The sequence below is a fragment of the Mus caroli genome, chromosome 14 (genome assembly GCF_900094665.2).
Source record: "Mus caroli chromosome 14, CAROLI_EIJ_v1.1, whole genome shotgun sequence".
Taxonomy (NCBI): Eukaryota; Metazoa; Chordata; class Mammalia; order Rodentia; family Muridae; genus Mus; species Mus caroli.
The window spans coordinates 30,936,896-30,949,354 of record NC_034583.1 but is presented as its reverse complement, the minus strand read 5'-3'; the positions used below and the strand labels follow the sequence as shown (position 1 = coordinate 30,949,354).

General features: G+C 36.1%; 1 protein-coding gene across 5 annotated transcripts in view; it reads left to right on the top strand.

Moving 5' to 3' along the window:
* Nucleotides 1-12,459, top strand: part of Nrg3 (neuregulin 3) — a 1,097,250-nt gene that overhangs the window by 604,013 nt on the left and 480,778 nt on the right. The window lies entirely within an intron of this gene.

Genomic DNA, 12,459 nt, shown 5'->3' with positions numbered 1-12,459 from the left:
TAATCCTAGCATCACACAATTTCAATTGTGACCTCAGCACCAGGATTGTATAAGCAAGAGGATCAGCAGTCCAAGGTGGTCCTTGACTGAATGGCCAGTTAGAAGACAACCTAGCCTACACAGAAAAAGGTGATAACTCATCCAGCAAGGTATTTGAATATTGATTTGGACCCTGTTCATGTTGACAGTGAAACTGGTTCTTTAATATTGTTATCAAATAATGTTCCTTCACAAATCCCTTTAGCTTGGCTCCAAATTTCTTGACACTTTTCTGACCTAACCTGGTCTATGCCTGTCAATGGCTACCACTCCATAGTGTACAAACGAATCTGAGGCTGGAAGTCTACGAAATCAGAACCTGGACCAAGGTAGGTGGTGGGCCCACTTTGGATAGAAAACTCATCAGGCCCTCATGATAGTCTGTAAGAGAATAAGCTCCTTTCATCCAGCCTACTGTATTTATAACATTGACTCAAGAAGTTTCCTCAAATTGTGTTACTCTTTTCTGAGATAATACTTTTACTAACCCTCTCATCATCTTGGCATGGTTCACCATGTATGCTCCAATCATCCTGTCTGCTTTGCACTGTAAACTGCCTGTTTCACTAAGTCCTGATGCAGCTTGTTTTATTCCAATCCTTTGAGTAGATGTTTGTCTTAAAATATATGTCTACTGGGTTGGGGAGAAAGCTCAGTGACGAGACAGACTTGCTGTACAATCATGAGGACCAAAGTTTAGATTCCAGGCAGTTGTCCTACAGCAAGCCAACCACCCAATACATACTCACAACTCCAGCTTTAAGGGAATTGATGTTCTTTTCTGCCTCCGGTAATTCCCAGGTAGGTATACTTGCACATATTTATAGTCAATCTCCACTGCACACATAAATACACACATATCAATAATAAGATCAAATGAATCATTTTTGAAAGGTAATTGTCTGCTAATGGATTAGAGAATTTCCTTGTTACACATGATGCTTTATTTTCTCATTTTCTCTGTTAAAAGGCAAGGAACTCAGGGCATATATTTACATTCCTATTTACATAGTCCAAGTACTTGGAAATGTGCCTGATAGCTTCTCAGAAATTACTTGCTGATTATGCAAATGAAAGAAAGTATTACATATCTCCTTTAGCTTTCTCCATTTTACAGACACTTAAGATAATTTTCCAAAGTATCTAAGGGTGCAATTAATTTCCCTTCAAATTCCAGTTATCTAACTAGAGTCTCATCTTATATCTATCTGTCATAAATTTATGAACATCTATTTCAGCCTGCATGTAAATCTCCAAGAAGTTCAATGGTATTGATCTTTGTTGCTGTGTAATGGCTAGTCACAGATCAGTTCCAAGCCAAGCCACTGAATCCATTTTTGGTTATATGTCACAGGCTTATAAATAAGTGGAAGAATGTTCTGCTGGTCATTAAATGTTGTCAAAGGTGTATCTGTTCTCTCTTTTTTTTACTTGAAAAAGTGTAGGGAATCTAATGTCTCTGCAGTGCTCAGGAGAATGAAAATTGCTCATAAGGATTTTCAACAATGTCACTCTAATTGGACTGAGATTAATCTCCAGTTATTACAGCAAAGCCTAAGCCCTTTTAGGATGCCTTGAACACTGTATTTCAGTAATTTGATCTTCATGGACAGTGAATTTATCTGTCACAGTCAGTTGTCCTTTCAGCCTTTGAATTGAGTGGCATTTATCCGTATCAAACGCCATTTGTCCATCACTTCTGAAACTGTTGATAATTTCCCACTGCTCAGGATGCTGAATGTGAAGGTTGACATGGATCATCCATTCTTTCCCGGATGACAAATAGCTTTACATGGTGATCCTCACACTTTATCTTAATTTCTTGGCAAGCATTAATTTAATTTTCTGCTAAATGGATTTAAGCTCATGCAGAACCAGAATGAATCCAGAACTACCTCAGAATATTCCAAATTGTCAGTATAATTCTTTTCTCACTTAAATGGAAATAAATAATATTCAATTATTATTTTTTCCATATGATTAATGTAAGTATTGATGTCATTGTAGATCTCTATGAAAAAATACATTTAAATCCCAGGCTAGATTTTGGTGGGATAATAAATAAATTAAATAGTGGTCATATAAATATATTTCTTTTCAATAATTTGGTTTGGAACCCATACAGACTGACAGTACCTTGGCTAAGTCTTGATCAAACATTATTATGATTGAGTTTGAAGATGTGTAGATTGAAGCCGAAGAAAAGGATAATCAATGAGAAAATTTACATGTCCCCAAGATGTAAATGAAATACATTTGCAAATGTCCTATTGATATATTTTATGTTGTTTTAATTTCTGTATATTTCTCTGCTTGCATCCCTCATTTTAAGTCACCTTTTAAGAGATGTTGACATTAATTACCAAATATCATCTTACTTCACTTTTCCCTCCATTTCTGGGTATTTAGATTAATCTCAAATGCTACCATTAAGTACACACTGTTGCAAATATTTTGTGCATAAGTAGTTTCTCTATTTCATATTCCATTGTTAGGATAGCATCCCAGAAACAGAATTAGTGACTCCAAGGGATTGGAACATTTGCTTGCTTCAAAGATTTTTGTTGTTTTTGTTGTTGTTGTTGTTGTTGTTGTTGTTGTTGTTGTTGTTGTTGATGATGATGATAAATTAAACCATGGTTGGAAATCACCAACCAAATGGGTTACTTTCATCTTTCACATTTAAAGTCTGAACTTGTGAAATCTTCTATTAAACAAACTTTAATATTTCTCCCCTATGGCTCTAGTTAACATTTTCCATCTCATTCAGTTATAGGATTAGCATCCAGACTTGTACCAACTACAGTAAGATTAAGTGAAACCCTGAGATTTCTCTCACATCTTCTGAACGATCATCACTTTCAAAGTTCTTGGTATTGTCTGGATGGAACTAGCTTCAAATAAACCTGACATTCTCATCCTGCTAAAGCCTTTACATGTTATTTTCAAATTCTTGTGATTTTCTTCAAAGCAAATAAGCAAAAGTCAAGGTAATAGGTTTTATGAAAGCATAATGTTTCATTATAACCAATGCTGGTGTGATACACACATTTAAGCAGAATAAATTCTAAAATCTCGTTATTTTCCCTGCCTTACTAACTCAGACAACTACTATTTCCACACTGACTTTCAGGAAAAGAGCTTTATTACATTTTCAAGCATGTTAAATCATGGAGCACTTGTCTTCATGTGTTTGCTTTTTAACTTAATAAAATGACATTAATGTATAATGGACATTATATATTATGCATTGTATCTCAGATGGTTTTATTTTATTAAGGATGAATAATGTTTTATTATATATAAATATCTATCTATATCATCTATATTCATATTGATCAATTGATAGAGCTGTAGAGATAGATAAAAGATAGATAGATAGATAGATAGATAGATAGATAGATAGATAGATAGATAGATAGATATAGATAGATAGATAGATAGATGTATAGATATCACAATTTCTTCAACCATTTTTGCCTGCATGGACACCCAGGCTTCTCCTCTATATCTTGGCTGGAATAAATAATTAGGTTAATTCAACCCTGCCATTTTATACCATTTTCAGTATACCTATCATATGACATACGAGATGCTATCTAATTGTGATTTTGATTTGTGTGTCTATAATGGTATAGAATATAGTTTCACGTGCCTATTGTTCATTTAGATGTATTTAGGAAAATCTCTATCCTGCTTTTCTTACTATTTTTCATTGAAATATTTATTTTTCTATTGAAATTTCATAAATATCTTTGATATTCACTTTGATAAGATATTTACTTTGCACAGGGTTTACCATTTTCTATAGGATTTCTTTTTCTTTGTTGTTCTCTGGGAGCAATTCCATGATTGTGATAAACACCTGTACTATTTCTCATATACAACTGCTCCTTCTTTTAAATGGCATAATCATAGTTGGGAAGTACCAATTGTATCCCAGACACAGAAACTATTTACTTTTCTTGCATTTGTGGTACGAACTTGTAGGTAAGAGCAGCTTGCACAATTAGAGGAGTTTTGTTTTAGGTCAAATTTTAAAAGCTAATGGAGTGGGTGGGTAGGGTAGTGGGCGGGGAGGGTATGGGGGACTTTTGGGATAGCATTTGAAATGTAAATGAAGAAAATACCTAATTAAAAAAATTTTAAAAAATGGGAAAAATTATAGTGAACGTGAAAAAAAGAGAGAGAGAGACTGGAGGCCCCAGGGAGTTTTGAGGTCAGGTGGGGTAGGGGTGGGGGTGGGGTGGCGGCATCCATGTGGAGACTGGGTGGGGTGGAGAAGAGGTGTGGGGTGGATGAAGGGGCAGGGAATGGAAGATGGAGTGTAAAATATAAACTAAAAATAAAATAATTTTTTTTAAAAATTAAAAAAAGCAAAAAACTAATGCCTTGTACACATTAATAAGTATCTTTATAAGAAACAAATGTCCTTATAGGAGGGGTGTTTTATTGGTTTTCTGTGATTGGTAGATAGAGTTTTCTGGCTACGAAGTTGTCCTTCATTTTTAAAAATTATTGGTGTTATAGCCAGAAGTAAGAGGTATCTCTATTGAAAAATGATTGATCACAAAAGATCATGGAAGTTTTGAGATGAACATAGAGCCTGAAAAAAAGACTCACCCCAATTTTCCCTCAAAATCAAGATATTATTCTGAAAAAAGAAGGGTATTTGAAAGAAATGATTGTTGATAGTCATTAAGTGTTGTCTAAGCCCATGTTTTCACCAGACACTACATCAGTTTATAGTGTGAACAAAAACATAAAGAAAAAAAGTTTCATTAGTAAAATGTTTTAGATTTAAGTTGTAAATATGCAGATGTATTGTGTTAGCAGAAGGAGGTAACCTGTTTCATCATGTTCTACAGTTTAGGATGGGTTTTAGACCATAGATTATACTTAGGCCACTGACTGGAATCAATAATAAAGGCATTCATTGCATTGTTCAGGAGAGGAGTAAGCATGGTGAGTAACATGAGAGAAAAACCTACTTGCAAAGGCTTTGCAAGTAGGACCAGTGTAGTTCTACAGAAAACAAGGATGCCACTAGAAATATATGAGACTGGTCTAGTGATGATTAAATGAAATGATCTGTGAATATGTCCCTTGCACTGTAGTCACATAGAAAAGAGTGTTGAGTTCTGCTGGAAAAAAAAAATGTTTTCCTGGGCAAACTCCAAACTACTTGAGGCAAAGTAGGAACAATTTGAGTTTCCCACATGGCTGAGCCATAATTCAGTTTGAGTTTGTTTCTCCAAATAGTTAAAGAAACTTAGTTGATACTTTCCAAGGGAAAATTGAAACAGACAACAATTTTAGAGAAAGAATTGCATTTCTCAGGTTCATTTGCTATGACTGCCTACCAAAGCAATTACAGCGAAACCTTCCTCTCTTTCCTCTAAGATAATAAAAACAATAATTAGCAATCTGTTCCTCCATTTCTTCATGTTCCTTGACCTTGTCTGGTTATTTAGGGATTGTCATTCTGTAGAAGAATTTTAGGAAGATTATGATTTTTTGTATTTCTAGAAGCTTTACTTTCTGATAGTAAATGTCCTGTCCAATGCTCTAAAAGCATGAAATAATCTCCTAGAATATACCCTTTGTTAATTTTTTTTAATCATAGGACTTTATAAGTCTGTTTATTGAATGATATATGTCCAAAATATTAATTGCTTATTGGGAAATATCATCAACATAAGAGTTTATTTAACTTCAATTCACCTTTAATATTAATGTCAGGACAAAAATCACAGAATGTTGACATTTGACCAACCTCCAGGTAAATTCTGACTCCATTGTGCACAGACCAATCTTCTGACTTCCCAGCTCAGAAGTGGTAAAAATCTAGCCAGTGCTGCTTGAGATGATTTAATAAACAACGTGAAGAAGACAGCTTGTGTGAGTCTCTCTGATCTCAGGAAGAACAGATTGTGAGAATGTTGTAGAGGAAAAATGACATTGAAAACTGTGAGTCAAAGCTAACGTAACAATCCATGACACATGGGCTTGAAACAGGGTAAAGGGGGATACTCTCAGAATGTGAGGTCTTACTGGGTGAGGGAAAGAAACTGACATAGGAAAAGATAGGGCTTATTGTAGACCATCTCTGAAACCTCATCTCAAGTTCTGAATATTGTTAACACTCATGAAGTGTCTTTATTTTCTGAACTGAGTGAGGCAGTGTTTGTTGATTGGATGGTGAGAATAGAAATGTTACAGTTCCTTTGTGTAAGTATAAACAGGCCACATGCCTCTTCATAATTTGAATGTTATCCTTTTTCTATTTGTCTCTTGAGATAAGGTTCCATGCATCTCCCAGGTTGGACAAAAAACTCATGGCCCCTTTCCCTCAATGCTGTGAATAGAGTGGTTTTATTTGTGGATATATTTCATCTTTTCTCCGAAGGGCATTTTGCTTATGATGGCAACAGGTTATCAAACAAGCTGGGTATTGTGGTACTCATATATAACCTCAGTAATCCTGAGACAGCAGCAGCATTGAGAATTTAAGATCAGCATGAGGTTCACAGTAAAACCCTTTCCCAATGCCTCTCCACTTTCAAAAGAAAAGTAAAATTAAGAATTGCAAGTTTGGTTTTGGACTACCTCTCTGTGAACTCTGAAGGTGCTTTGTGAGAGGAACTTAATCAGTTGACTTTTAAAGAATTTCTACCTATGTTTATCTAAGCTTTATCTGGTTTCAGAGTCAAATTACAATAGTAATGAGGAGATTACACTGTACCATGAAAAGCTTTATCTCCTGGATGTACCTACACTCACATCCTAATATGTCACTGGCTGGTTCAATCTTTGTCCTTCTTCAGTGAATACTCACAGTGGCAATTGTTTAATGTGTATTACACCCCAAAGCTATAATCTAAATCTGCCAAGGACTCTATTCTTCATTCCTTGCCTGAGTGTCCTTTGGCCTCTTCTTTTACAGTTGATTCTCTTTATTTTATTAGGTATTTTCTTCATTTACATTTCCAGTGCTATCCCAAAAGTCCCCCATACCCTCTCCCCCTACTCCCCTACCCACCCACTCCCACTTCTTGGCCCTGACATTCCCCTGTACTGAGGCATATAAAGTCTGCACGACCTATTGGCCTCTCTTTCCACTGATGGCCGACTAGGCCATCTTCTGCTACATATGCAGCTAGAGACACGAGCTCTAGGGGGTACTGGTTAGTTCATATTGTTGTTCCACCTATAGGGTTGCAGATCCCTTTAGCTCCTTGGGTACTTTCTCTAGCTCCTCCATTGGGGGCCCTGTGATCCATCCAATAGCTTCTGTGTTTGCCAGGCCCCGGCATAGTCTCTCAAGAGACAGCTATATCAGGGTCCTTTCAGCAAACTCTTGCTAGTGTATGCAATGGTGTCAGCGTTTGGAAGCTGATTATGGGATAGATCCTTGGATACGGCAGTCTCTAGATGGTCCATCCTTTCGTCTCAGGTCCAAACTTTGTCTCTGTAACTCCTTCCATGGGTGTTTTGTTCCCAATTCTAAGAAGGGGCAAAGTGTCCACACATTGGTCTTCGTTCTTCTTGAGTTTCATGTGTTTTGCAAATTGTATCTTATATCTTGGGTATTCTAAGTTTTTGGCCTAATATTCACTTATCAATGAGTATATATCATGTTTCTCTTGCTTCATTACAAAATACACCTTCCTACTTCTCCTTTAAAAAATGCTGGGAATATGCTTCCCTGTTCTTCTCAAGACCTATCTATTTTACTTGGAATAGTATCTTATAAGAAATTACACATTGATGTTCTATTTCCTCCTTTGGATCTGTGCTTCAATCAGCTGTTTGTTGACTACATTTAAATATCTATCAACTCTCAAACACCAAATGGCACTCCCTTTTCTTACAGTTCTAATATCACTGGGTGATATTATCTTTTTTCCTGAATATTTCGCTATCTATTCACTTATGGTCTATTTCTTCTTTTAAATGTTTTAATCGAATAAGAGCAAGGGTTAAGTCTTTTGTTCATTGTCCCATATGCCTAACACTTGGGAAAATATCTATCCCACAAGATCCACTAAATGAATACTTGATAAAGGACTGAATGAAGGAGAAAATAAATGAAAACTGGAGTGGCATGCTGTCTCCAATCAATCCTAAGAAGGTAGACATCCATTTGAATAATGAAAGGAGAATAAAAAACATATCAGAAGCACCTCAGCAGGGGGAGAGATGGCTTTAATGGGTTCCCTGCTTTCACCTTTACCTTCCAGTGTATCAGTAATCTGGAAATCTGAATGGTGAACTTACCGTGTCTTATCATCTTGTTCCTCATACTTGGGCACATGGACATGAGGCTAGAAAACTTATACGGACATGGTTAGGTCAGCAGTGTCCTTCACTCACTCTGATTTTTCTAGAATAGTGAAAAGAATCAAATTTTAAGAACATGTTTTTAGTTTCTTTTGAATTTCTAAGCCCTCATTTAAATTGTAAAAGACTTACTGCAAGCAGACAGTATTTTCCTAATTTTTCTAGATATCAGTACTAGATTCATAAATTACTCCTAGTTGATGGAAAATTTATTGATTTTCTTAATAAATATTCTTTCTGATACTTCATTAAAATACACTAAAATAATTTTGTGTTATGATAAAGACATTTAAATCAGTCTGCATCTGAATCTTTAAATACTCTTTAAGTGTAGAATAGTTCACCGTTCCCTTATGCCCCAGTTTGCTCTGTTATTACACAGAGCGACATCCTTCTTCCTGTTTTCCTTCTCTGGATGGTGTAAACTTTCATGAAATAATTTGATAATTACCTTGTAGAATGTCATCAATTTTCTATATTATGTAACTGTCTACAAAGAAGTTGGTTTCCTTTGAGATTTTTTTTTCCAAAGCCAGTAAATCAGACATTTCCAGGGAGTCGATGAAGTACATGTATTTTAAATAGTTGGCTTATTTGAAAATGTAATTCTGCTCAGGGATTAGCACTCTTTTGTCTTCTGATTTGATTTACCTGATATGTTGTGAAGAGTATGTGACGAAATGATTATATGCTGTATCTGGAGTTATTAAAAAGTGCTTCCTGTCTCAACAGAGATTACAGTTTCATTTTACAACTTATCCATTTCTACTAGAGAAGGCTCCGAAAGGAATTGGGGTGTGTCAACATCCTGTACATCCTGACTGATTTTTGAGAATGAAATATTTAGTGATGGTGAAACAGAAGACAGAAATGTCTAAGCTGTTTAAATATTTTGTTCAAGTTAAATACAGGCATGTGGAAGCTAGCAGAGTATGAAGGCTTACTTTATATCAGAGAACTGCCCAAAGTGAATATTGAAATAGAAAGACCTGCAGAAACTCAGTTCTTAGCTAGGCGTGGCCTTGAAGAAGTATGATCAGTCTGAAGGAAATCGTATGGGTAATTTAAGGGAATACAATTTGCAGGTCCTGTAGACACAATTCTCTTAAGATCTATGAACAGATGATGAAATTAGTGCCTGGAACCCAATGCTCTAGGCATTACCTTTGCTCATTTACCCCCAGAAATTTAACTCTGCTGTCCTTCTCTGAAAATCCCACAGGCATCTAATCATCTAATATATGTTTCTTAGTAAGGGTTTCTATGGCTATGAAGAGATACCATGACTACAGCAACTTTTAAAAACAAAAACACCACCACCAAAACATTTATTTGGGGCTTGTTTACATGTTCATTAGTTTAGTCCATTATCATCATGGCAGGAAACATGGCAGCTTTCAGGCAGACATCATGATAAAAATAGGAGCTGAGAGTTCTGTATCTTGATTGACAGGCAGCAAGAAGAGAGACACTAGGCCTGGTTTGAACTTGTGAATCTCACCCTCAGTGACATGCTTCTTCCAACAAGGCCACACCTCCTAATAGTGATATTTCTTATGAGAATATGGGAGCATTTTTCTTTAAAGCACCAGAATGTGTTTTTCTTCCAAATTCTGGATTAATTCTGCTCCTTAGAATAAATGAAAGTTTGCTAAAAAAAACAGTGAGTAGTGAGTGCTAATGGTAATTTTAAGAATATTCCTGGCCTCCAATTGTATGGTAGCTTGATAATGTAGTGCATTTCTGGGACCAGGTCTTTGCCTTACTGTCAAGTGATTTCATTATCCTCCTAGCTCCATGTTCCTAGGTTCAGAAATGAAACTCAAAGGGAAGAATGCTATCACAATACTTGGTCTATATATGTGAATCCTACAGAAAACCCTGGTAAGAAACCAACATTGGTTATATAATTCTTTGGGGAAGCTAGATTTGTCATTGAGAAAGAAGCCAGCCCTATGGAGTCCATCAATCTCATATACTGTTGGGACATACCTCTACTTTCTTTCAGTTTTCCTATTCATATATTGCTTCTTTCTGTTATGTACCTATATCACTTGGATAATAATCTGTTGACATCCCAAGCTCAAAATCTTCCCCTTTGATCCTGAAATCTCTCTCCAAACAGAAATATGCATTTAAACACACACACACACACACACACACACACACACACACACACACTGTACTTACTTAAATGTGGGCATTTTTGTGATAACAACATTCAGATAGTTAAATTCATTGACCCCGAATCTATTCAAAAAGGTAGATTTCAAGAAAGGAATTGTAGTAGTGTTGAGTGTGCCATTGAGCCTGACACTATAGCCTGGGCCAATGTATTATGTCTGTGATGGCTTGAATTTTAATGTCCTATATATTATCATAGTGAGTGGCACTATTAGAAGGTATGGCTTTGTTGAAGTAAGTGCAGCTTTGTAGGAGGAAATGTATTATTGGAGGTGGGCTTTGAGGTTTCAAATACTCAAACCAGACCTCTCTTCCTGCTGCCTATGATTCAGATGTAGAAATCTCAGTAACCTGTCCAGCATCATGTCTTCCTGTGTGTTACCATGCTTTCTGCTATGCTGAAAATAGACTAAACCCCTGAATATATAAGCAAGCCCCAATTAAATCTTTTCCTTTATAGGACTTGCTGTAGTCTTGATTGCTCTTTGCAGCAGTATAAAGGCATACCTAAGACAATTCCTAACCTAATTTCAGAACCCTTGAATGATTTTAACCAGACTAGTACTAGCAACTTCCTTCTAACACATTCATCCTGAATTTGAGTTGATTTCTTTGTATGTGCATGGTGAAGCTATTGTCTGGCATGTTTTCAGAAACCATTCAGAATCTTTCACAAACAAGTTAGAAGCAGAGCATCTAGTAGAACCACATGATATGGCTGATGAGCATGTACAATGTGCTTTCTGAGCATGATCTGATCAATAGAGAACATGCCATGCTTACCTCCCAGTTTCATATAAATCTGTACACACACACAGACACACACACAGGAACACACATACATGCACACGCTCACACACATTATATATATATATATATATATATAATGGTATAGCTGAACATGTCCAGTTAATGAGAGTAGTGGCACAGTGGGTGGCAAAACATGATAATGCAATTCCCAGTGGGATTTTTAATGTATGAATGATGAAAAAGATGACCCCTGAGGGCAAATTGATAATTGTGGCAAGCTCAGTGCTTCCCATCAAGGTACAGAGATTGGTTAATTTATACTTCCCCACAGGAGTTTGTCTGGTAGACTGTTAAGCAGAAAACAAAACCTGCATTTAAATTAGTGTATTATAACATGGAAAAGTAGAAGCAGAATTCAAAGCAAGCAACACCATCTTTGGGGATGATATCTGAGGATAGTATTCTTAGAGTCTTCTGGGGAAACATCATGTGTACGATAATCTTGGCAAGTGGCTTTTAGAACCAAACCCTCCTAAAGTCTGTCTAATGAATACAGGATAATTTTATCCTTCTAAACATTACCTGTCTCTGTCTCCCTGTCTCTCTCTGTCTCCCTGTCTCTGTCTCTGTCTCTGTCTCTGTCTCTCTCTGTCTCTCTCTCTCTCTGTGTGTGTGTGTGTGTGTGTGTGTGCATGTGTTTCTTTCTTCTGAAGCATACACACATATTCCCACAAGATTAATGTTTCTCATAAATTAGGAAGAATGTTAAGTAAGAAAGAGGACCAAAATGGAAGTCATTCAAGCACAGACCCTGGCTCAAGAGGTAAATTTATTTTATTGGGTTTTTCTTTAAGACTAAAGTGAAATAATAGAGTAGATAGTTTTATTTTAAATTTTGCCCATATCATCTTGCAATCTAAAGTAATCCAATTATTTCAAGCCCTATCATTCCATTTCCTGTAACTTAAACAGAAACAACTTCATGCAATTCAAAATATTTAACTAATTTGAAACCAACAGAAACTAATGAGAAAGAAGGCCAGGCAAAATTTGGGACTATGCTCTTGGCAGCTTTCTTGTGTATCAACTGTAAACTGTTTATTTGGAGAACTGAAGCCTAGAGGAAGGACCAGAGTCCTCAAC